This window comes from Scyliorhinus torazame, chromosome 4 (assembly GCF_047496885.1).
Source record: "Scyliorhinus torazame isolate Kashiwa2021f chromosome 4, sScyTor2.1, whole genome shotgun sequence".
NCBI lineage: Eukaryota > Metazoa > Chordata > Chondrichthyes > Carcharhiniformes > Scyliorhinidae > Scyliorhinus > Scyliorhinus torazame.
In genome coordinates, this window is record NC_092710.1 from 326,295,312 (window position 1) to 326,323,007 (window position 27,696).

Sequence of the window (27,696 nt, forward strand, 5' to 3'; positions counted from 1 at the left end):
TGCGACCCGTGGGCGCCGCCCTCTTTAATGCCGCCCGCCATGAGCGCCCTGTGGGCGCCAATTTTGAACGGCACCTCAGGACCCCGGTACATCGGGAATTTCGTCTGGCCATTCACCGCCGCCGACCAGCCCGGGGCCTACCAGCACCAGCCGCAGCTCATCTCCATCACGCTCCATCAGTCCCGGCCTCACAACCTCGCAACCGCGGCGACGACGGTGAAAGTTGATGGGCACAAGACTTCCTACCTTCTTGACTCAGGGAGCACGGAAAGCTTCATCCACCCATCTATGATAAGGCGCTGCTCCCTCGCGGTACACCCCGTTATCCAGAGAATCTCCCTGGCCTCTGGATCCCATTCTGTGGAAATTCGCGGGTACTGCACGCTACCCTCACCATCCAGGGCGTAGAGTTCAGCAACTTCCGACTCTACACTGCCCTGTTACTCGGCCTGGACTTCCAGTGCAACCTCCAAAGCCTAACTGTAAAATTCGGCGAACTCCTACTACCCCCTCACTGTATGTGGCCTCACGACCCTTAAGGTCAACCCACCTTCTCTGTTTGCAAACCTCACCCCGGATTGCAAACCCGTCGCCACCAAGAGCAGACGGTACAGTGCCCAGGACAGGACCTTCATCAGGTCGGAGGTCCAGCGGCTGCTGCGGGAAGGCATCATCGAGGCCAGCAACAGGCCCTGGAGAGCCCAAGTGGTAGTAGTAAAGACTGGGGAGAAACACAGGATGGTCATTGACTACAGTCAGACCATCAATCGGTACACACAGCTCGACACGTAACCCCTCCCACGCATATCTGATATGGTCAATCAGATTGCACAGTACCGGGTCTTTACTACAGTGGACCTGAAATCTGCCTGCCACCAGCTCCCCAACCCTAAGGCGGACCGCCAATACACTGCGTTCGAAGCAGATGGCCGCCTTTACCACTCACTTAGGGTTCCCTTCGGCGACACTAACGGGGTCTCGGTCTTCCAATGTTAGATGGACCGAATGGTTGATCGGTACGGGCTGCGGGCCACCTTCCCGTACCTGGATAACGCCACCATCTCCAGCCACGACCAGCAGGACCACGACGCTAACCTTTTCAAATTTCTCCACACCGCCAAACTCCTGAATCTCATGTACAATAAGGAGAAATGCGTGTTCCGCACCAACCGCTTAGCCATCCTTGGCTCTGTTCTGGAAAATGGAGTTCGACCGCATGCGTCCCCTCATGGAACTCCCACTCCCCCACTGCCCCAAGGCCCTGAAACGATGCCTGGGGTTTTTCTCCTGGATCCCTAACTATGCGGACAAGGCCCGCCCACTGATTCACTCCACAGTTTTCCCCTGACGGCTGAGGCCCGCCAGGCCTTCAACCGTATCAAGGCTGGCATTGCCAATGCCACGATGCACGCGGTCGACGAGACCCTCCCCTTTCAGGTCGAGAGCGATGCATCGGACATCTCTCTGGCCGCCACCCTCAACCAGGCGAGCAGACTCGTGGTATTCTTTCCCCGCACCCTCCATGCCTCCGCGATTCGGCACTCCTCTGTCGAAAAGGAGGCCCAAGCCATCGTTGAAGCTGTGCGGCATTGGAAGCATTACCTGGCCGGCAGGGGATCCACTCTCCTCACTGACCAACGGTCGGTTGCCTTCATGTTTGATAATACACAGCGGGGCAAGATCAAAAATGATAAAATCTTAAGGTGGAGGATCGAGCTCTCCACCTACAATTACAAGATTTTGTATCGTCCCGGGAAGCTCAACAAGCCCCCCGATGCCCTATCCCGAGATACATGTGCCAGCGCACAAGTGGACCGACTCCAGGCCTGCACGATGGTCTCTGTCACCCAGGGGTCACCCGGTTCTTTCACTTCCTAAAGGCCCGCAATCTGCCCTACTCCATTGCGGAGGTCAGGGCTGTCACCAGAGACTGCCAGGTCTGCGCGGAGTGCAAACCGCACTTGTGCTGGCCAGACCGAGTGCACCTGGTGAAGGCCTCCCGCCCCTTTGAACGCCTCAGCATGGACTTCAAAGTGCCCCTCCCCTCCACCGACCGAAACACGTACTTCCTGAACGTGGTCAATGAATGCTCCCGGTTCCCCTTCGCCATCCCATGCCACGATATGATGTCTGCCACGATCATTAAAGCACTCAACAGCATCTTCGCCCTGTTCGGTTTTCCCGCTTACGTCCACAGCGACCAGGGATCCTCCTTTATGAGTGATGAGCTGCAGCAGTTCCTGCTCAGCAAGAGCATTGCCTCGAGCAGGACGACCAGCTACAACCCCTGGGGAAACGGGCAAGTGGCGAGGGAGAAGGCCGTCCTGCTGGCCCTGCGGTCTAAAAATCTCCCGGTCTCCCGCTGGCAGGAGGTCCTCCCCGACGCCCTCCATTCCATCCGATCGCTACTCTGCACTGTGACTAATGTAACCCCCCATGAACGCCTCCTTGCCTTCCCTAGGAAGCCCACCTCCGGGGTTTCGCTCCCAACGTGGCTGGCAGCTCCAGGACCCGTCCTCCTCTGCAAACACGTGTGGCTCCACAAGGCGGACCCGTTGTCGAAAGGGTACAACTGCTGCATGTGAACCCACAGTACGCCTACGTGGCGGACCCCGACGGCCGCCAGGACACAGTCTCCCTCAGGGACCTGGCACCAGCTGGATCCCCGCCCACGGCCAAACACCACCCGACACCCCCCCTCCAATTGCCCTGGCGCCACTCCCCCTCCCCCCCAGCACACCTCACTACAGCCCCCGCCCCAGGACGATCCATCCTCCCACTGGTTCCACCCAGGGATGCAGATGAGGACAACACGCTCCTGGAGTCACAGGCGACCAAGTCAGCGCCTGCATCACCACCGGGACCGAGGCGCTCACAGCAGAGGGTCAAGGCACCCGGCCAGCTAAATTTGTAAATTTTCACCAGACTGTAACCTTTAAATCCTCACAAACCTGTAAATAGTGCTTCCTGATTTCCCTCCTGGATGGTTCAGCTCTAATTTTAAAATTCTGCCCCTTCCTCCTTGAATGTCCCACCAGAGAAAGTACTCCGTGTTTGCTCTACATTTAATACAGTTCAACATCAAACTTACATTGCAGAAGGAGGCCATTTGGCCCATCGAGTCTGCACCGGCCCTTGGAAACAGCACCCTACTTAAGCCCACACCTCCACCCTATCCCCGTAACCCAGAAACCCCACTTAAACTTTTGAACAATTTAGCATGGCCAATCCACCTAATTTGCACATCTTTGGACTGTGGGAGGAAACCGGAGCACCCGGAGGAAACCCACGCAGACACGGGGAGAACGTGCAGACTCCACACAGACAGTGACCTAGCGGGGAATCGAACCTGGGACCCTGGAGCTGTGAAGCCACTGTGCTATCCACTTGTGCTACCGTGCTGCCCCATGAGGCAGAGAGTTCCGACTCTAGAACTCTCTGCCTCAGAAGCAGGGGAAACGGGGTCCATAGAACCATAGAGTTGCTGCAGTACAGAAAGAGGCCACTCGGCCCATCGAGCCTGCACCGGCCCCCTGAAAGAGAACCCTACATCTATTTTGCATGTTCGTATGTCTGTTCGTACGTATGTCTTTCGGCTTGGCTACACTGTTATGCATCTGTGGCCCTGCTGCATATTTACAGCTTCTCTTGATCTCCTTCTCGAGAGGTTCAGTCTCTTTATGCACGGTTCCTCACTCAGTCGGAACTGGGGCGATGCTTTGGAGGTGACACCTGATTGGTGACATGAAAAAAGAGGTGAATTGTACACAAATAAAAGGGATTCCAGTTTGCAACAGGGAATCAGGGATATAGCAGTTCAAGACAGGCTAGGAATCCTACGGCAAGTAGCTCACCCTCCTGATTACCCAAAGTCTCTCCACCATCGACAAGGCCAGGGGCGGCACAGTGATCCGCACAGCTCCTCACAGCACCAGAGAACGGGTAGAATTCTGGCCTAGGGTGACGACTATGCAGACTTTACACATTCTCCCCGTGTCTGCGTGGGTTTTCTCCAGTTTCCTCCCACAGGTTCAGAGATGTGCAGGCTAGGTGGATTGGCCATGATAAATTGTCCCTTCGTGTCCAGGGATGTGCAGGTTAAGTGGGATTAGGGCAGTCATTTTCAAACTCAAAGTCGCGGGCGGGTGTCGGGAATGTTGATCGGTCGCTGCATTCCTGATTGCAACGGTCAAAACCTGTGTGGTGATATGCCTGTCGATAATATTAGATGTACTCAGCAGTGTGACCTCCCACCATTAGGTGGCATCAGATATAAATCAGGTGACATCCGGCTACCGCAAGAAGGTTGTAAGGCGTACATGAGGACAGTTGTGCATAAGTGTAGTTCCATGAGAGTCTTATGTAACTCTGTGAGAACTTGGTCAGTATCTCAACATTACACTACCACGTGTGCATTAATAAATCATTGTTCTGGCTCAGACACCAGTGGTTCTGTAGATTAATTGCTAGACAAGAACACGGAACACAACAACTTGTTTTTAAAACTTTCGGCCGCGACCAGCTTTCAAGCATGCTGGCCATCCCATGCATGCGTGCGCCCTCAGCCAAAGTCCAAGCAGGCTCAGTTGTCCCATAAAGGTAAGTGGAAATGGTGGGTCGCGAAGGTTGCCGGGCATGGGTCGCGAAGGTCGGTTGGTTGGTAAAAATGGGTCCCTGGAAAAAAAGTTTGAAAAACACTGGGTTAGAGGGATAAGGCGGGCAGATGGGCCTAGTTGGATTGCTCTTTCAGAGTGTCGGTGTGGACTCGATGGGCCGAATGGCCTCCTTCTGCACTATGGGAATTCTATGACAAGGCATAAGTCAGGAGTGTGATGGAATACTCTCCACTTGCCTGGATGAGTGCAGCTCCAACAACACTCAAGATGTTCGACACCATCCAGGAGAAAGCTCCCCGCTTGATTGTCACCGCTTCCACAAACATTCATCCCCTCCACCACGGACGAATAGTAGCAGCCGTGTGTACCATCTAGAACATGCACTGCAGGAGCTAACAAATGTTCCTTGGACAACACCTCCCAAACCCACAAGCACTACCATCAAGACAAGAGCAGCAGATACCTGGGAGCCCCATCACCCGGACATCTCACTCCGCGTTGCTCAGCATTCTGACATCGAAATCTCTTGCCATTCCTTCACTGTCGCTGGGTCAAAATCCTGGAACTCCCTCCCTAACAGCACTGTGGGTGTACCTGCACCTTACGGACTGCAGCGGTTCAAGAAGGCAGCTCACTACCACCTTCTGAAGGGCAATTAGGGATGGGCAATAAATGCTGGCCAGCCTGTGATGCCCAGATCCCGTGAATGACTTTAACAAATGTAACCACCAAACCACTGAACCCAAATTCGAGTGCAATCCTACCGGGCTCACGTGTCAGATCATTGGGCATGTCTAACAAGGGTTGACTCACTTCCAACCTTTCCTCGCCAACACTGTCATATTGGGAGCATGGTGATTAATTATCACTGGTATTGATCTCTTCCCATCCACAGGAAGATCCAGGGTGCAAACACCAAGTACAGGTGCAAGCGCATACATTGCTGAGACAGTATTTTGCATGCTGCAGTGCTGATATTCAAACCATCCACACTGAATGCAACAGCACTTACGATTTTGGATAGAGAACAGAAAGAACAGAGACGGTGACTAAGAGCTTTCATCGTCTTAAGAAGATTCCCATCTGCTGGGAGAAGTGCCTGGAAAAATGTATGTTATTTTTTATTTTCAGCTGATTTCAGTGGAAGACAGTTACAGGGCTACAGGACCAGCGCAGAGGAGTGGGATTACTTAGTTTTCTCTCAGCTCACAGGCACGATGGGCAGAATGGTCTCTTTCTATGCTGTGTAACTCAACACACCCTGTAAGGTACTGAACCTTACAGACCAGGGGGGTGCTAGCTTCAATCTACATTCAGTCTGTACTGAAACAATTCATTAACTGGTTAAGAGAACAGCAATGGGCAGGTTACAACTTCCAATACTACCCCTGGGTTAAAGTGGAGATCCTGCTTCTGGATTGCGCCCAGTGAACACTTGCTGGGAAGTGGCTATGTGGAAAAACTATTTAGGAACAGAAATGGGTAACTACAATCGAGCCCCACCCTACCCCCAACCACCTAACAGTTCAGCGGCTTATTGACACTCAAGGGCAGGTTTTACGCCCAGTTCCATTTGATCTACATCAGTTTCACGAGCGCTGTGGAGTGTGAAATTGGCTAAGAAAACAGGTCTACCTTTGGAATGAATATCCAATGTTCAGATGTGAAATGGGACTTCATTTTTATTTCCAGTTGCTTCAACAGAAAGAGAAGGGGAATAGCTATAAAAACTGACCACCAATTTACTATCCCCCATTTTATATTATTGCACAAAATTAAGATCAGAGGGGGAAAAAAATAAAATAGAGAGGAAGGCAGATGGATCATTCGCTTTCTCATTCTAATTTGGTTTCATTGTTTTTGAAAGCAGATAATGGCTCTTTGAGGAGAACAGATAGAGTGGGGAGAGGAGGGAACATCTTTGAGGGTGGGGTAGCCTCTAACCTTGGGGTAAGTGAGCTTGAGCAAGGGTGAGTGGATGGAGGGGTAAGGGTGGGGTGAGTTACAGTCAAACAAGAAGGCTGGGTTGTTCAAAGGTGAAGAATTAGGGATAGTTATGGGAGCGGAGACATGGCAGAAAGGGCGACGGACAGTTTGAAGGGGTGAGGGACGTAACGGGAGAGGGATTGGGGGGGCGGATACATTTTTGATGCATGCCTGAACCCAAACATGGCTTGCGTCTATTGGTGACACCTTCCCTGCCGCGATCCACCATCTCTTATCCAAAAGAACCTCTTCATTCACCTGAGGAAGGAGCTGTGCTCCGAGAGTTAGTGATTTGAAACAAACTGTTGGACTATAACCTGGTGTTGTAAGACTTCTTACTGTCCAAAAGAAGAGGTCAGAGATCAGCCGGAGAGGATAAAGAGATATGTAAATAGATTAAAATGGCAAGGATCGTTCTTAGCAGCTCAGGGTCAACGGGGTTACCGGGAAAATTGCATAACTCGTCAGGAGAAGAAAGTGCCACAAATATTTCACATCACACATGCCAAAGGAAAGTCTCATCATTCCTGCCAAGGAACTGTGTCTGCAATGTTTGGCTCAGATCTCAGTCACAACTGCCAAAGAGCATTGTTTTTCTACATTTCTGCACGATTGTGGATTCTAACATGACCCCAGTGGAGGGGGTTGTGGGCTGGGGTCACTACCTCACATGGGGTGTCGAACTGCGTGAGCTTTGTTTTGGAAAGAAAGCGAGGGGGGGGGGGCTTCATCGCACTTTTAAAAAAATTGTTAATGGGACGTGAGCATCGCTGGCTGTGTATTGTCCATCCATAATTGCCCCTTGAGAGGGCAGTAAAGAGTCAATCACATTGCTGTGGATCTGGAGTCACATGTAGGCCAGACCAGGTAAGGATGACAGATTTCCTTCCTTAAAGGACATTCGTGAACCAGATGGGTTTTTACGACAATCGACAATGGTTTCATGGTCATCACTAGACTTTTCATTCCAGATTTTTATTGAATTCAAATTTCACTGTCTGAGGTGGTAAGATTTGTACCTGGGTCCCCAAAAAACTCTGAACAAAGCTCCGCACCTGGAGGTACCGAAACATGTCCGAATCTAACAGCCTAAATTTCTCCTTCAGCTCCTCTGGGCGAGCAAACTGCCCCTCTAAAATAAATCCTTCACTCTCTCCATCCTTTCTCTCTCCATGCCCCAAATGTGGCTTTGCGCTTGTTGGCTCAAACAGGTGGATAGCACAAATGGGACCCAACCTTGAAGCTGTTCCCAACTTGAAATGCTGATGGAGTTGCCTCCGTATTTTTAGCATGGACATCATCATCGGATTTGTTGAGAACCTCACTGCGCTGTTACCAATGCCCCTAAACTTGCTCCCCTACATGACCCCGACTCCATCTGCACCCAGAGAGCCCCCCGGGTCCCAGCACCACCCCAACAACTTCTTTGTGTTGGCCGCCCAATAATAATACAGCAAATTTGGCAGCGCTAGACCCCCTTCCTATCTCTCCCCCTGGAGGACCCCCTCTCCGAATCCTCAGGAGCCTTACCTGCCCAAATAAAACTAGAAGGAAGTTGCTCGACTCTTCGGAAAAACAACTTGGGCAGGAACACTGGGAGACACTGAAATAAAAATAGAAATCTTGACAAGATGGTCCGCTTAACCGATTGGATCCAGCCCGCCAACGATAACGGGGGAATATCCCACCTCTGCAAGTCCGCCTTAGCTCTACCCACCAGGCTTGTATAATTCAACCTCCAAAGACGCAGCCAATCCCTGCCACCTGGACCCCTAAGAATCAAAAACTAGTCCCCGCCACCTGAAACGCCAAACCCCCCAAATCGGCTCTCCTCCCTGATACACTGACCACAAAATATTCACTCTTCCCTACGTTCTGTCACCAGAGAAGGCACTGGTCCCTGCCACATACTCTTGTATGGCCCTGGAAATCCTCACACAGAACTCCAAGCCTGACAGGAGCCCTACGTCTAACCACCACCCTCTATGATGCTCCCGACCAACCTCCAACACCAGGTCCACCCAATGTGGGGCATGGTCTGAAATAACAACCGCCGAGTACTCACCTTCCCCACGTCGCCTCCATAAACGCAAACAATGCCTTTGCCATCCCAGCCGGGGCCAACGATTTCCACCTGGAGCGATCCACCTTCAGGTCCAACACATAATTCACACCACACCCCAAAGTCAATTGGTGGGTATCGAAATCCGGCACTGTAGCCAGCAGCCTTTTCATAACAGATACATCGTCCCAATTCGGGGTGTACATATTCACTAGAACCAATGACTTTGCCTCTAATGCCCCTGCTACCATCCAACCTGATCAGCTATAACCCTCTCCACACGGGACCAAACCCTCGTATTAATTAGGATCGCCACCCCCTGGGTCCGACTATCAAAGCCTGGGTGAAACATCAGGCTCACCCAGGCTTTCCGGAGCCTAGTTTGGTCCCATGCCCACATGTGAGTCTCTTGTAAAAACATCAGATCGGGTCCCAAACTCTTTAAATGAGCAAAACCCCCTTACACTTTTCACTGGTTCCCGCCCCCCCAGGCCTCACATGTTCCAGGTGACTAACCTTGTCAGGAAACTCTCACCCTCCCATCTCACTCTCGAGGCAGCCATTACCACCGTGATGTGACAGACCGTCATTATTGGTTGCTAAGTCCCAGGCCCACCTAAGATGGCCGCCTGCCCCACTCGATGGGTGACTCAAAGAAAATCCACTGGTCACTGTTAGCTCCCTATGCCCCTCCTTAACCCCTCCCCCCCCCCCAACCTCCTCTCTTCCCCCCCCAAGCTGGCAGACTGCCTGCTGCCTCAGCTAACCGCTGCCTCTCAAACATTCGAGACTCACTAAGCCTCGCCAAACTGGCCCAACAAGTCGCAGTCCCTCCCCCACACCACTCCCGGTCACTAGCCTACCTCTTAGTGCTAGCAAGGTATTGCTCCCCCCCCCCCCCCCCCAGGTCCCACCCAAAGACGACCAGGACAAAGGCCAACAACCCAAATCCATTCTTCCTACTCCCTTGGCCCAATCCCAACATCCCCACCATGCTTCCTTTTCCCTCCAATTACCATATCAAACTCCCCACTCTACCATCTCCCATGACCCCGGCCTGCAGCAAAAATTCCCCCACCAACGTCCGAGAAAAAGAAGAGCAAAGACATGACAGTCTATATTGTAATATTTACAGCCACACCGACCCAGCTTTCAAATACCAAACATCCCACCAGCCCTCCTCAAACCAGTCCCAGTCCTTAATGAAGGCCTCAGCCTGATCCTTCGAATCCAATGTGACTCTCAGCCTCGCTGGATTCACCACCTCGAACTGCACACCTGTATTGTATAGCACCGCCTTCGCCTTATTGAAGGCTGCCCTCCGCTTTGCCAGTTCAGTACCAATGTCCTGGTGGATGTGCACCATATGCCCATGTCCTGTCTCTTCTTGGCCCACTTCAGGACCCGGTCCTTCCTCTGGTAATTGTGAAATTGCACGATCACTGCCCGTGGCGGCCCGTTTAGCCACGGCTTCTGCCGCAGAGCCGAATGTGCCCTGCCCAATTCCGGAGGGGAGAACACGTCATCCCCTCCCACCAATCAAGAGAACATTTCGGAAAAGTAGCCGGTTGGTCTTGGGCCCACCACTCCCTCCAACAAGCCCACCACTCTGAGGTTCATGAGCCTCAACTTGTTCTCCAGATCTTCAAATGTGGTTTTCCGGCCCTTATTCCTGTCGTCCATGAGCAGCCCTCAGCTTCCAATGAGGCAAGCTGATCCTCTTGCCTCGACAAGGCCTCCTTCACACCCTTCAGTGTCTCCCCTTGCGCTTTCAAGGCCTTGACTGCCTTGCCCAGCTGCGCCCATATCGGGCCCAACACGTCCTCGATGCTGGCTTTGAATGACTCTTTAATCTCCTTCCCTTGTCACTCAAATTGACCATCTGCCTGCCAAACTTCTCCATCTCCTCTGCCATCACCCCCGCCAGCGACTCTAACGTGATGGGTGCGGCCGCATCCGCCATCTTTTCTCCCACAGATTACTTTGTCGGGCTACCATAAGATCATAAGACGCAGGAGCAGAACTAGGCCACTCGGCCCATCGAGCCTGTTCCGCCATTCAATCATGGCTGATATGTTTCTCATCCCCATTCTCCTGTCTTCTCCCATTACCCCTGATCCTCTTATTAATCAAGAACCTATCTATCTCTGTCTTGTGGACACTCAGTGATTTGGCCTCCACAGGCTTCCGTGGTAAAGAGTTCCACAGATTATAATAATAATAATCTTTATTGTCACAAGTAGGCTTACATTAACACTGAAATTAAATTACCGTGAAAAACCCCTAGTCGCTTGTTCGGGTACACAGAGGGAGAATTCAGAATGTCTAAATTACCTTACAGCATGTCTTTTGGGACTTGTGGGAATAAACTGGAGCACCCGGAGGAAACCCACGCGGACATGGGGAGGATGTGCAGACTCCGCATAGTCAGTGACCCAAGCCAGGAATCAAACCTGAGACCCTGGCGCTGTGAAGCAACAGTGCTAACCACTGTGCTACCGTGCTGCCCCCTCACCACCCTACTCATCTCTGTTTTAAAGGATCGTCCCTTTAGTCTGAGATTGTGTCCTCTGGTTCTAGTTTTTCCTACAAGTGAAAACATCCTCTCCACGTCCACTCTATCCAGGCCTCGCAGTATCCTGTAAGTTTCAATACGATTCCCTCCTCATCCTTCTAAACTCCAACGAGTACAGACCCAGAGTCCTCAACCATTCCTCATACGACAAGCTGTTCATTCCAGGGATCATTCTTGTGAACCTCCTCTGGACCCTTTCCAAGGCCAGCTCTTCTGTCGGTTTCTTTCCCTTGGTCTTCTTCGTCGAGGATTTTGACATTCTTCTGGTGCCTTTCCATTCTCCACACCAACCTACTGGGTTACAGCCCAAAATCTCAAGAAAAACCCGATCAACATACCGGGACGCTGGCAAGAGCCACCTTTCGCGGCGACCTGCTTTCAGATGCCACCCCTGGAGTGCCTTGTTTTGTAACAATAATAAAATGGATTATACACGCTGTATTATTCTGCTGGTGTGAGGGTATGATAAAGATGGCCACTCCCCACAAAGGCTAATTAATTAAAATAGGCACCTTTGGAGGTCAAACTGTTGCCAGCCAGGGAACATAGAACATAGAACATAGAACAGACAGTGCAGAAGGAGGCCATTCGGCCCATCGAGTCTGCACCGACCCAGCCAAGCCCCCACTTCCACCCTATCCCTGCAATCCAACAACCCCTCCCAACCCTTTTGGTCACTAAGGGCAATTTAGAATGGCCAATCCAACCTGCACGTCTTTGGACTGTGGGAGGAAACTGGAGCACCCGGAGGAAACCCACGCAGACACGGGGAGAGCGTGCAGACTCCGCACAGACAGTGACCCAGCGGGGAATCGAACCTGGTACCCTGGCGCTGTGAATCCACAGTGCTATCCACTTGTGCTACCATGCTGCCCGTGCAGACTCCACACAGACAGTGACGCAGCGGGGAATCGAACCTGGGACCCTGGCGCTGTGAATCCACAGTGCTATCCACTTGTGCTACCATGCTGCCCGTGCAGACTCCACACAGACAGTGACGCAGCGGGGAATCGAACCTGGGACCCTGGCGCTGTGAAGCCACAGTGCTATCCACTTGTGCTACCATGCTGCCCTAAGTTTGCAGATTACGCGCTGTTTGTAGCTTCCGAGTTCCAGGTCAGTAAAAAACAGCAAAACAAAAAGTGCCTAGTCACTTCTTAAAAAAAACATATTTTGGACACTTTGGAGCATTTTCTCTGAATGTCTGAGTGTGACAGGTATGCATTAAGTGCAAGACTTCATCCAGAGCTTGAATAGCAGAGGTCCCTAGAGGATTCTGTTGGCCATAATTCTCAGCACTGATCGATCACTGCAATTGTTGATCCAGTTTTTAAAACCCAATTTCCAAATTCCACCTGCATGATCAGTCAGCCGCAGGTGCCACCGCCGAGCAAATTACTTACATCTTCCGAACATTCAATCGGTTTGCTTCAGGGTAATCTGTTTTTCACAAGCCCACACTGGCACCAAGCAGAAACTCTCAGCCTCGCTAAGTGGCCCCAAATTGGTTGTAGTGTTGCAGGGAGGGGAAGATGATTTGCATTGCGTGTTGCGTGTAACAAAGTCACAAACATTCCTCTTTAAACGGGTTTATAATTTGTCACAGATAATGCAAAGAGGAAACCTTCCCCCACTGTATTTAACTGCCACAGATGTCAAGCAGACGGTCTTAAAAATGTTCAAGATCTCGCCTCTGATGTTTCGTTCAAATTGGAACGGCGTCTGCTATTTTCCACTTGTCACTGTTTTTAAAGAACTGCTGAAAGAATTGCACAAGTCCCTTGAATATTATTCCCATACTCTAGAAGGCATTCCACCTGATCTTGTTGCCTTGCAGAGAGCAGAACCATTATTTTGCTTCCTGTGGGCTGATAAGTACAACTGATGAATGTTCCTGCATGAACAATTAACCATTGCTAGTTCAACGGAAGGTATTAGCCTCGTTGGCTTAAGAATATTAACATCTCTATTAAAATGCAGCTTAATGTCTCTATTAAAATAGCAAAGAGCGGAGTTTAAAATACTTAGAGAAACAGACTAATCGTTCCCCATTGGTGTGCTCTTTATTCAGTTTCGGGTCTGTTGTGTTGTGCTTCTTCACGTAGCATGAGCTGCTTCCTTGATGTATACTCTGACAAAGGAAGGTTCAGACTTGGAGATAGGTTTAACACGTTTATTGAACAGTTAACAATTCTCCTACTTGAGTTTGACTCTACTGCTAATTTAACTATAGTAACTCAATCTAACTAACCAGTCTGCTCTAATCCATGCGGTGGGTGTGATGCTCTGATCTGCCCCTGTCTCTCTGAGTGTTGCCTGTGGAAAGAGAAAGAGCATGTGTGCCCTGTCCTTTTATATGGGTAGCCCCCCTTGTGGTAGTGTCACCTCAGGGTGTGTCTTGACTGCCCATTGGTCCTGTTCTATCTTACTGACCTATTGGTTGAATGTCTTTGTGTCATGATGTCTCTGGTGCTCCCTCTAGTGTTTATTTAGTTGCAGTGTACCTACATTAACCCCTTGTGTATTTACAGTGATGCATATCACCACAGGGTCGGGAGGGTTGTTATTGCCCACCCCTTGATGCCCTTGAGCCACTTCCTTGACCACAGCAGCCCATGTCTGGTAGGGAGAGTCCAGGATTTTCACCCAGTGACAATGAAGGAAGGGTGATCTACAGGTTGAGGATCCCTTATTCGAAATTCCGTAATTTGAAAAGGTCTGAAATCTGCACTTTTTCAGCGTGGGATGTTCCTGCCGCTATGTCCCGTTCCTGTGGGACGAACACACGTGCGTGCGTGTGTTCTTCCAACTGACTGCAGGGGTTTGTTGCAGCGAAAGAGTTGAACCCGGTGCGTGATTCCCTGTCGGGAGGGAAGCCACGTAGTCCCCCCCCCCTTGCATTCTGCAAGTAGTACATACTGCATTTTCAGTACACCGGTGAAAGGGATTGTGGATGTCTAGGCTTGCGGATGAGGTTCTGAGATGGCTTTGGCTTGGTCCGTGATGAGATTTGAGTTGTTGGTGTTGCACCTCATCAGTCAAGCGCTGTCATTCACATTTCTAATTTGCATCCCGTGGAGATCAAGAGGCTTTTAGGATTTAGGAGGCTGGAGGTTAACCCTGCCTGCCTGTAGCAGCCATGGTAATTATATGGCTGATCCAGTTTAACCCCATTGATGGTGAGTGAGCTGGTGGTGGGAATGCCATTGCTTGCACCTCAGGTGAGGAGCAAAGCTCCCTTTAAGCTGTCCCCACACAAATCACATGGCAGATTTGTCACAAGTCAGATAGAATCACTCTCCATATCTTGTTGAAGGTGGATATTGCCTGACATGTGTGGCCTGAATATTCACTTGCCTCCTAGAATTCAGTTCTTGTGTCAATGTTTGGAACAAGGCGGTAATCAGGTCTAGAGTCATAGTCATTGCTTAAGTCTTGTCTTTTCCACTTGTGTGCTGGAAAATGGGAAAATTCTTGGCTCACTTTGACATTATCTTTCATGACCGGATGTGATGGGACTGCAGAGTTTTGACCTGATCTGTCGGCTGCGGTATCCATCAGCTCAGTCTATCACATGCAGCTCATGGGCTATTTAATATGAATGTAGTTCCATGTTGAAGCTTCATCAGGTCGCCACCTCATTGCTGGGTACTTCACTGCTCCCGGCAAGCTCTTTTCTACTCCTCACAACTAATGCTGGTGATCTGTTTTGATGGCAATGACAGAGTGAGGGATATGCCAGGCCATGAGGTTTATGGTGGAGTACAATATGCTGATGATGAGCTTGAGCATCTCATGGGTGTCCATCGGAGCTGCTGTATCTGTTCTTAATCCATCTTACGAAGCATGGTGGTTGTGCTAAATGAGACAGAATGGTGGAGTAATGGTCCTTTCTTTAATAGTTTCTAAGATCTCCCAGCTTTGGTTTTCATGGAACATAAAACGGACAGAACAGCAGACTCTGATCCCCAAAACACTGATTCGAATTAAAACCTGGATTTGACACAATCATTTCCAGAAAAAGACCCTTTGAGGGACCAGCGAAGGATGCTGCCTGTCCATCTTCATGGGAAAGTGGTCAGAACGAGCCACAGAATAAGATTCACAAAACACATTAATGTCCCCAGTTACTGTATATCACGTGTAGCCCATGATTTAAAAACATCTTTGCCGTCTCCAACCAATTAGACAGGAGAAACATTTCAATGTGCAAGCAGTTGGGGAAAAAGTAGATGTATTTTTGTAGCCCTTCTGTTTCAGTTTCTCCTTTCTGTTATCTTTATTGAAACTCAGCAAAAGGGGATTCTTCATTAATGCTGACATGATGACTCGTGCTACTTCCTGTCACATTTTGAAAGTGTTTTTATCTGGTTCAACTGTTCCTCATTTAAGTATTCACGCTGTATTTTCAAGCACTGTTTGCGTTTGCTACGTGCACTATGTATCTATTGAGTAATATTTTTTCCTATAAATTTCCGACCATATCCTAACTCGTAACTAAACCATCACCCCCGTGCTTGCTGATTTACATCAGCTCATCCTCGCCTTCAAAGTCCTTCACGTCTAACCTCATCCAGTCCGACAACTCTCCAAGACTTCTGGTGCTCCTCCAACCCTGGCCTCTTGTACATCCTTCACTCCCTTCTAACCTCCACTGAGTTATGACTTTCTACACCCAAAGCTAGAGAGATTCCTTCATATCCTTTCCACCTACCTCACTCCCTTGAAGCCATTTTTTAAGACTTACCTCTTTAACTTAAGCTTATCTGTACGAAGTCTTACAACACCAGGTTAAAGTCCAACAGGTTTGTTTCGATGTCACTAGCTTTCGGAGCGCTGCTCCTTCCTCAGGTGAATGAAGAGGTCTGTTCCAGAAACACATATATAGACAAATTCAAAGATGCCACACAATGCTTGGAATGCGAGCATTAGCAGGTGATTAAATCTTTACAGATCCAGAGATGGGGTAACCCCAGGTTAAAGAGGTGTGAATTGTATCACCTCAATTTTTTGTTCCCTATTCCTAGTTCAACCTCAATTGTACCACCTTCAAGCTTATCTGGTCATCAATCTCACTGCTGTTTATGGGGTTCACAGCCGGAAAATTGGTTATTGTGTTTCTTATTAGATTAGAACATCTCAAAAGTGCTTCACTGGCTGTAAGGCACTTGGGGACATTTGAACTTGTGAAAGGGGCAAAATAAGAGCAGCTTTGTCCTTTCTTGTAGAGATTCACCCTTAACTCTGTTTTCAGTGCTCTTTTTGATGAACATATAAAAAATTATCCAGTAGTCCATCCAACCATGTAATTGTTATAATCCGACCAGAGGCCACAGGGTCTGCAACATCAGAGTTCCTGTGACCTCACCTGAATATGATCTCCCCAGATAACCCCATGGGACATAAATACCCCAGCCCATGTGTGGACAGATGCAGGAGACCCTTGGGGAGTACGGGTTGTATTTTAGTTGGTAAAATAAATACTTAGTGTTCCTATCGTCAGCGCTTGCGTGTGGTCGCTTGTCTGGAACTTTACAATAATCATGATGACTTGTGTGTCCCAATACATACACTCCGCACCACACCTGAAGACATGTATTTACCTGAGTGTGGGATAAAAACCCAGGCCAATTAGGAATATGTATGTGGATTTCTGACCCCCATCAACAATTAAAACTTGCCCAGGAGGCCAGTCTGGCCCTGACTGATGTGATACGGTAACAATCTCTTGTGAGCTCGGGTGGTCCCTGCCCAGCCAGAAACAGGTGTAGCTCTGGATTGAAGGAATTCAGCAAAGCAACATTTGCCACTGAGCAAAGAGACACCTCCTAACATCTGGGTAGTGGGAGTCTGGAATTCGCTGCACAAGTTGGTGGTGGTGAGAGAGTCCCTAAACTCTTTTAAAAGGTACCTGGATCTGCAGCTTGAGTGCTCTAAACTACAGGGCTATGGAAAGGGCGCAGGAAGGTGGGATTAGAAAAGACACCTGGGTGTCCTCAGGCTGGCATGGACAAGATGGGATGAATGGCCTCCTTGTGTGCGGCAACCTTTCTATGATTCGATAATCTAACCTACTTCTGGCCTTACACAACTTGAAACTGTGACTCTTTGTGCCCTTCATTGAAACAAAGACCTAGATATTCTTAGACATCCCACTTGTGATGGTAGGGGAAAGGGGATGAAGCTTGATTCACACATGAAGGAAACCCAAATGCAGCAGAGTCATTTGAACTCAGTGGTAAGCCCAAACAATCCCCATTTTCAGTGTAGCATGGGCCTCACCTCACAGTGTGAGAATTATGAATTTTTAGTGTTGTGGTAAGTGCTTTGTGGAATTGTCAAACTGTGGAGATGTTTAAAACCCCAGTCCTTTAAAAAAAAAGCCTGCCTATGTCTGTGTGAGCTGAAAGATGGAACTGAAGTTCATTTTTACAAAATTTTATTTTGTGAGGGGACATAAGAGCCATGTTGGAGAGCTGGGCCGATGCCCCAGCGAAGCAAGGCAAACCTTCTAAGCAGCCTGCCTCGGCACCGACACTCCTCCAGCGCTGTCTCAGGACTCGGATTCCCCAAATCTGCTCACCCACAGCTCCAGGAGACGCTAACTATGGTGGGATTCACATTGAGCGCCAACATGAAAATCCAGTCCATTATCTTCAGCCTTTATGATAAACTCCGTTCCACGGCCACTGACACCACCCCATTTCTGGGCAGATGTCCGAGACTGGACTCTTTGTAAACGTGGTGTCACATTTGACCCTGAGATAAGCTTCCAATTACTTATCTGCCCCATAACCAAGATCACTTCCTTCCACCTCCGTGACATTACCCAAATTTTCCCCTGCTTTAGTTTATCTGATGCTGAAACTCTCTGTTACTTGCCATTAAATAGCCCAAGCCTGAATATTGCCCAGGTCTTGCTGTTTATGGACACAGATTGATTCAACATGTGAGGAGTCAAGAATGTTACTGAGCACTGTGTAATAATAATCTTTATTAGTGTGAAAAATAGGCTTACATTAACACTGCAATGAAGTTACTGTGAAAAGCCCCTAGCCGCCACATTCCGGCTCCTGTTCAGGTACACAGAGGGAGAATTCAGGATGTCCAATTCACCTAACAGCACGTCTTTCTAGACCTGTGGGAGGAAACTGGAGCACCCGAAGGAAACCCACGCAGACACAGGGAGAACATGCAGACTCCGCACAGATAGTGACCCAAGCTGGGAATCGAACCCGCGTCCCTGGCGCTATGAAGCAACAGTGCTACTGTTGTGGGAAAAATCAACCACTTCAGGAGTCAGACTTGCTGTGTTCAAATCAGTGCAGTTTTATTGTTACACGAAGCTTCGGGAGAAAGCGTACGTACCCCACGGTACGGTAGCCAGCCTTTCTCATGGTTTGAATGGCAGTCATTCATTTTATACTTTGGGTTCACAATGGGCCCAGATACAAAACAATTATCACCTTGTTATCTTTAAACATTTTATAGATTGTACATCGCTATTTGTAAGCGTTTTACCATTTAACATGATTATCGTTAAAGAGGTTTTACAGGTTACAGGTAGCAGCAGGAAAGCAGTATTGATTGTTCCTTTGTTTTAGGAAATGGCCCAAAACATTTGTGTTAGCATATCATTGTGTACACCTTGGCTGAAGTCAGCTTTATTCAAGTGGTGTAGCGCATTTATGTATTTCTTAATCTTCCTGTCTGGCTCCCTTTGTCCTGGATCTGTTCCTATCTGTCCAACTGGCACCCCGCTGGGCTCCAGGCATCAGTTATGTCTGCTTTATTCTCTGTGTCTCCATCTTGTGTGTCAGGCAGCCATCTTCTGTGCCAAGTGCCCTTCTGAACCATTTCCCACTTCAACCCCTCCTTTTGGTCCGGGCTGTTGTTGCCCCAACAGCCCCGTAGACCAACACCATGGTACCTCTCATAGGTACAGGTCTGCAACTTCCCGTCTTTCTCCGCATCTCGTGGAGTCTTCGGGGAATATCGTTAAGGGTGACACTGGCTCCTGACACAACCTTTGTTACGGTACTACAGCAGATTTTTAGACACCCAAAGCTAAGGCAGCACACCAATGTGACCGATATGAACATGACCAGTTCGTGTATTAAACAGGATCCCCAGGTATTGGCTGAGCTTACGTGAGTCCCATTGCACTGCCCACATATGAGCTGTCTTCCTGTGGATATGTTCAGGCATTTTAGTTCATTACAGGTGCAAGTAAACTGTCCTTTATTAACCCGACAATGCTGGCGGATGCATGCGTCTGTACGCAGGAATTATTTGTGGGGACCAGAGCATAGGCACATCCCCATCCCTGCCCTGTGAAACAAAGCGGATAGCTTGCTGTATCTTGACCAGCTTTCCCTCCCTCCTTTTGGAGCTCCCCGCCCCCAGAGTCGGAGGGATTTACAAATTTCACACATCTCCCTTGTATCCCCTTTTTATACTTTCCGATTTCTCCCTCACAGGGTGCACCTGATGTATCAACTGTATATAAATTGCTCGGGATCCACCCAGGGGTGGCTACAAATAGGACTTCTACCGACTGTGCTAATGGGTAGCATACAGTTTGATTCCCGTGTAAGTTTATGTGGGCTTTGTAAAATAGATTATCCTCTAGCCCAGTCAAATTTACAGTCGCGACAACGCAAAGAATCATAATCACACCCGTGGTTACACACATTTTTACAACGAGCAAGTATCAATTCTAACACTATAGTTTATAATCTGTCTGTATGCTTGGTTGCAAAACTGTTCTACACTTTCCGAGTACACTGGTCCTTCGCTCGCGGTCTCCTCCTGTGTTTGGGGGAAAGCAATCGGATTAGTTCATTCATGGTCAGGTTTGTACAATTTTAGCTGGCTCCAGTGTTTCCATGTTCCCTTCTCTCTTATGTCAATACAGGCACAGGTATCTCCACTAATTATTGTCATGATATTCAAACACACACATCATGATAGACACACCAACAGACAAATCAGAACACACAACACCACAACCAATGACAGAAAGATATAAAAGCACAGACACGACCCCCGGTGGTCAGTATTAGCTGCAGAGGAGAACCAGGACACATCTGTTACCAAACACACTCAGGGAGACAGCACGTGCAGAGTATCCAGAACGAACTGTATTATAAGAGTTATAATAAAATAGAGTTGTACCACATACAACTGTGTTGGCTCATCTGTGCACCAGAGCACCCAACACCACATGGTACAGGAGTAGATCGATACCTGCCGGCATACCTCAGTGTACACAGACAACCAGCAGTGCCCAGGCAAAATGATAGAGCTCCCGGTTCCGCAGCCGCTCCAGTGCTACGGCGATCTCCGCGAAAACTGGCGGCGATTCCGGCAAATGTTCGAATTGTTCCTGGTGGCAGCTGAACTCCAAGACCTGGATGATAGCGAAAAAATTGAATTTCTCCTCACCATCGCCGGTGCAAGGGCAAGAGAAATATTCACAAGGTTCAGGTTCTTCAGGAGGCAGCAAAGGTACGATTACCAGGCAGTCCTGGACAAATTCTCCAAGTACTGTGAAGAAAACGCAATCCAATCGGCAAATAAAGGTAAGAAAAGCTGCAGTACTCACCTCGTGGCTGGGATCCCGGAGCCCGAATTCCCAGAAGCCAAAATCCCGGGCCTGAGAGAAGGCTGGGTCGAGGTCGGCGGCCATCGTGCTAAAGGTATAACGCTAGCACAGTTGCGCGAGCAGTGCGCAGAACCGGAAGTTTCGTTTGCGCATGCGCGAGATGCTGCGCATGCGCAGTCAAGAAAACGGCCATCGGTAAAGGAACAGCGATCTGAGCATGCGCAGTCGCTTCCTACGTGCTACATACCGAGCGTCAGGATGTCAGAGGCCCCAGACTGCACCAATTTAAAAGGGAAATGTCCCAAATCCAATTTAAAAGGGAAACGTCCCAAATCAAAAAACAAAAATCTGTTAAAGCTGTAAAACAACCTTCCCTCACCTGGAATGACAGCACAGTGCCGCAAATTGACCCAGGAGATGAATTTGACCTCCGAAGAACCCTCCGACAAGCAGTTACCTACGCACAAGCCGATGATTCCGACCTTGAATACTTCGATGACGATCTTTACAGTGTTTCCGGACCTCGCGAGCCCAATGATAGCTCCGTGGTCCTATATGACTATGACTCGGACGAACCTTTCGTGTTGCACATTGGCGGCCCCCACATTGAATCCGACGCAGATGCGGATTCATTTTTCGGATTTGAGGATCTTCAATCCAGCAGATATGACGTTCCAACTTATCAGTACCGGATGATGCTGCAGCCTGACATTAACAGACAGGGAGCGGTGCAAGCACACGGAGAGCGCCCTGCTGCCACACAGAGCGTGGTCCACGTCACGCTCAACGTTCCCGACTCTATGAAAGAAGACATGCAAGACTCCAGAGTGCAGTCCTCGCATGAACCAGAAGTGACTCCAGTGTCACAAGCTTCCACAGCAAGCTCGTGGACAGACTCCACAATTGCAGAAATGCAAGACTCCAGAGCGCAGTCCTTGCACGGACAAGAAGTGACTCCAGTGTCACAAGCCTCCACAGAGAGCTCGTGGACAGCCTCCACGATAGAGGCAACGCAAGACTCCAGAGCGCAGTCCTTGCACGAACAAGAAGTGACTCCAGTGTCACAAGCCTCCACAGAGAGCTCGTGGACAGCCTCCACGATAGAAGCAACGCAAGACTCCAGAGCGCAGTCCTTGCACGAACAAGAAGTGACTCCAGTGTCACAAGCCTCCACAGAGAGCTCGTGGACAGCCTCCACGATAGAAGCAACGCAAGACTCCAGAGCGCAGTCCTTGCACGAACAAGAAGTGACTCCAGTGTCACAAGCCTCCACAGAGAGCTCGTGGACGGACTCCACGATGGAAGGAACACAAGACTCCAGAGCGCAGTCCTTGCAGGAACAAGACCATGAGGGTCTAGCAACCTCTCCTGACCAACCAGCGGCAGACGATGCAAGTCTGCCATGCTCACGTGAACAGCAAGAAGGCTATAACAGCCTACCATGCTCCACTACACAGCAGCATGAACATGACGGTCTCTCATGCTACAATGAAGGGCACAGCGCTGAAGACTGTTCAAGCCCAACTGAAGACAAGCCAAAGGAATCGCCTCGTCCAAGCACGAAGAAAAAAGGTTTATGCGCTGACCTTCAGGATCATTATAGCCGAACAGAGATTAATAATGCTGCACGGCCACAGAAGGATGCTGAGGATTTGCTAACGAAATTAATTGAATGTTTAACTTGCAAGGAGCAGACTGAGAATTGCCAGTGTTTTAGTACGGATCGAAAAAATGGACAAGACATTGATCCTCAGGTAATGGAAATAACACAACCTGAATCATATCTACAGCAGGGACAAATGTCTCCCTTCAACACAACACCGCAAAATCCCAACTTCGGAGACCAGCAGTTAGTCAGTAATGACTCTTCAAACCTTGAGGGGAACATTAATTGCATTGAACCTATACACGCTCCACTGATTATTGAGCAGAACATTGGAGCAAGAATCCTGAGGACACCGACATCGAGTAGCCAGATAACGAATTTAAAACCCACAGCAGTTTCAAGTGAACCAAGTGTGCTTTCCACTAATGGTGAAGATGCAGATAAGGTCGACCCGATTATCCATTGTACCACACTAACCCCAGTGATTAAGCAGTTATGTATGGGGAGTATAATGTGGGCAATTGAGAACAGTAAAAGAGAGACTGTGACCATGCCAGTCCCAGCAAAATCAGACCCAGAGACCATGAAGGCATGTACATTAGACAAAGATACATATGAGGCACCTGAGAAGAAAAGTGAAACGGAATGTTCTTTGGAAAATAGTACAATGTCGATAGAAACATTGGATCCTATATTCGAGACCATACCTATGGGAGAATTTGGGGGTAATAAACAAGGTTCTGCAATGTCTGGGGGAAGATTTAAAATTCCAAAGAAGAAAAGCCCAAATGAAGGACAACGGCAAGACAATGACAGTCCACCGACATGGTGTGCACCACCAGATGAAAACTCTGACAATTTACCCAACCCTAGTGAACAGCAAGCTGCTAATGAGGATCTATCCACGGGATGTGAGACGAGTGACGACAGCATCCCACTTCCCATGCAAAAGGTGCAAGGTGACGGACCTCGCCTAGTGCGTACCGAGGCACTCGACGATCACGGTGGGACCACTGACGACTGCGGTGGCAGCGCACCGCTTCCACCCTCGATGGCTCGACCCTCTCCACTGGTTGGTGCATTCCTGCATGTTCCGACTCCAGAAGTGCAGCTTCAGGGAATCTCGGCTGCCTCCAGTGAACCTGTTGGGACTCCGGACGGGGGGCATCGACGGAAGGCAGACCGGACTCCAGATGGGGAGCAGCCAAGCGCCGACTCTGATTCGCGCACGCCAGACCTTGCTCCGGACGGGCGGTGTCGCGGCCTCGGTGATGGCACGCTCAGGGTGACGGCAGATGCCACGGCGACAGGGAATGGATCGCGTGGCAGTCCCACTGGGTCGGCAGTGGCAACCAGCACCGGCGGTCCAAGATGGACACACCAATTCGCGCCATCGCCAGACGTTGATGCGAGCAACAATTCTCTCTCCAAGGCGACATGCTTCGACGTTTCTCTGCGGAGTCGCCCTTCCGGCACAGCAGGTGGCCGGAACCAGCGTGCACGGTCTCGGCCAACTTCCACATCTGGCACAGTCATCGCCTTGCATGATATTCGTGATGGTGCTACTTCGATGGCAACGACCCATCGGCTACAAGATGCCGTCCACCACAAACATAAAAAGAAAAAGACTCCACCTTGTTCCTGGCATGCAGGGCGGATGGATTGGTGCGTAGGCGCAATCAGCGAGCTTTGCGCCGCCTTCCACGCTCGCAACTGAACCGTACGCACACGCCGGATCCTCCACTGGTTCCCAAGGATGACTTCGTGGAGATGCCACGGATCATGCCCCTTCCATCGCCACCAGAACCAAACCACAGCCAAGGCACCACTAACAAAGATGTTGAATGTTATATTTGCACGAATGAAAAAACCAAGCACTGCACGAAGTACAACAAATGGTAAAGTAGAGACTTCGGCAACAGCATCACCTCCAACAGTCCAAGGTGAACCAGTGTGACCCCAAATCTCCACAGCTGAACCGGCTTGAGGACCAGCCCATTCTTGAGGCGGTCACCCATTAGACTGGACTTATAACGCTGTTCATACGTTCAAAAAGTCAAACACTTCTGTATTATAACCTGTTGTTGTTTATTGTTCCAGATATCGTCTGACCAGACCAATGTTCAAGTTTTTTTTTTTCTCTCGCATCCAAGTTTTGTTATGGTACAACCTTGTTAGTGTGACGCACCCGACATCGCCCCATGTAAATAGTTACGTCATATACACACGCTGTACATAACACACACACACACTCTTCGATGCACTCACGACACAATTATATTTATAACCACGTAGGCACATATCTTTGTAAAAAGGGGGGATGTCATGATATTCAAACACACACATCATGATAGACACACCAACAGACAAATCAGAACACACAACACCACAACCAATGACAGAAAGATATAAAAGCACAGACACGACCCCCGGTGGTCAGTATTAGCTGCAGAGGAGAACCAGGACACATCTGTTACCAAACACACTCAGGGAGACAGCACGTGCAGAGTATCCAGAACGAACTGTATTATAAGAGTTATAATAAAATAGAGTTGTACCACATACAACTGTGTTGGCTCATCTGTGCACCAGAGCACCCAACACCACAATTATGACTTCATATGGCCCATTCCATTTTGGGGCAAATCCTGGCTCAACAGGTAGTGTTTTTATTAGGACGCGACTTCCCGCTACTGGAACATCAGGGAATATTTCAAGCTCCCTTGGTGTGTCTTTTTGTTCCTGATTTTCTTTTACGAATTTACGCATCCCTTTTAGCTCGGTGCTAAGTTCTGAAACATATCTCCTGATTCTGTCTTTTAGCGGACCTACATCGGTCCCACCTGTTATGATGCTTTCTGGTAATTGCATCGCCCGTCCTGTCATTAGCTCATAAGGGGTTAATATGAACAAAGAACAAAGAAATGTACAGCACAGGAACAGGCCCCTCGGCCCTCCAAGCCCGTGCCGACCATGCTGCCCGACAAAACTACAATCTTCTACACTTCCTGGGTCCGTATCCCTCTATTCCCATCCTATTCATGTATTTGTCAAGATGCCCCTTAAATGTCACTATCGTCCCTGCTTCCACCACCTCCTCCGGTAGCGAGTTCCAGGCACCCACTACCCTCTGTGTAAAAAACTTGCCTCGTACATCTACTCTAAACCTTGCCCCTCTCACCTTAAACCTATGCCCCCTAGTAATTGACCCCTCTACCCCGGGGAAAAGCCTCTGACTATCCACTCTGTCTATACCCCTCATAATTTTGTAGACCTCTATCAGGTCGTCCCTCAACCTCCGTCGTTCCAGTGAGAACAAACCGAGTTTATTCAACCGCTTCTCATAGCTAATGCCCTCCATACCAGGCAACATTCTGGTAAATCTCTTCTGCACCCTCTCTAAAGCCTCCACATCCTTCTGGTAGTGTGGCGACCAGAATTGAACACTATACTCCAAGTGTGGCCTAACTAAGGTTCTATACAGCTGCAACATGACTTGCCAATTCTTATACTCAATGCCCCGGCCAATGAAGGCAAGCATGCCGTATGCCTTCTTGACTACCTTCTCCACCCGTGTTGCCCCTTTCAGTGACCTGTGGACCTGTACTCCTAGATCTCTCTGACTTTCAATACTCTTGAGGGTTCTACCATTCACTGTATATTCCCTACCTGCATTAGACCTTCCAAAATGCATTACCTCACATTTGTCGGGACTAAACTCCATCTGCCATATGGTTGTCGGGTTTGTGGTAGCTCTTAGCCTCATTAGTATAGTGGGAAATACCTCTGTCCGCATTTTTCCCGATGTTTGCATGGCTTTAGCTCATGTATTCTTAAGTGTTCTATTAATACGTTCCACCATCCCAGAACTCTGTGGATGATAGGGGATATGGAATTTTTGTTTTATCCCCATTAGCTTACATACTGTTTTCATCACTTTCCCAGTGAAGTGTGTCCCCTGGTCCGAATCAATTTGTTGGGGCGCTCCCCATCTAGGGATTACTTCCTCTGCCAATATTCTGGCTACCGTGGTAGCAGTACAATTTCTGGCAGGGAATGCTTCTACCCACCGGGTGAATTGATCTATGATGACCAGACAATGAGGTTTTCCATGGGATTGTGGTAGTGGCCCTGTGAAATCCATTTGCAGGTGTTCCCAGGGTCCCTTGGGTCTGGGTTGGTGTCCCATTTTAATTTTTATGGGTTTACCAGGGTTGTGTCGTGCACATATCACGCATCGGTGGCAGTGTCGGGCTACGTCTCTGCCCATCCCTTTCCACCACCATTCTCTTCCTAAGCTGGTTATCATGGCCTCTCTACCCTCATGCGAGAGCCCATGGTGTAATTCCAATAGGGTATGCATTCCGGGGCTATCACCTTATCCTCTCGTCTCAAGTGGTGTAGCGCATTTATGTATTTCTTAATCTTCCTGTCTGGCTCCCTTTGTCCTGGATCTGTTCCTATCTGTCCAACTGGCACCCCGCTTGGCTCCAGGCATCAGTTATGTCTGCTTTATTCTCTGTGTCTCCATCTTGTGTGTCAGGCAGCCATCTTCTGTGCCAAGTGCCCTTCTGAACCATTTCCCACTTCAACCCCTCCTTTTGGTCCGGGCTGTTGTTGCCCCAACAGCCCCGTAGACCAACACCACGGTACCTCTCATAGGTACAGGTCTGCAACATCCCGTCTTTCTCCGCATCTCGTGGAGTCTTCGGGGAATATCGTTAAGGGTGACACTGGCTCCTGACACAACCTTTGTTACGGTACTACAGCAGATTTTTAGTCACCCAAAGCTAAGGCAGCACACCAATGTGACCGATATGAACATGACCAGTTCGTGTATTAAACAGGATCCCCAGGTATTGGCTGAGCTTACGCGAGTCCCATTGCACTGCCCACATATGAGCTGACTTCCTGTGGATATGTTCAGGCATTTTAGTTCATTGCAGGTGCAAGTAAACTGTCCTTTATTAACCCGACAATGCTGGCGGATGCATGCGTCTGTACGCAGGAATTATTTGTGGGGACCAGAGCATAGGCACATCCCCATCCCTGCCCTGTGAAACAAAGCGGATAGCTTGCTGTATCCTGACCAGCTTTCCCTCCCTCCTTTTGGAGCTCCCCGCCCCCAGAGTCGGAGGGATTTACAAATTTCACACATCTCCCTTGTATCCCCTTTTTATACTTTCCGATTTCTCCCTCACAGGGTTCACCTGATGTATCAACTGTATATAAATTGCTCGGGAT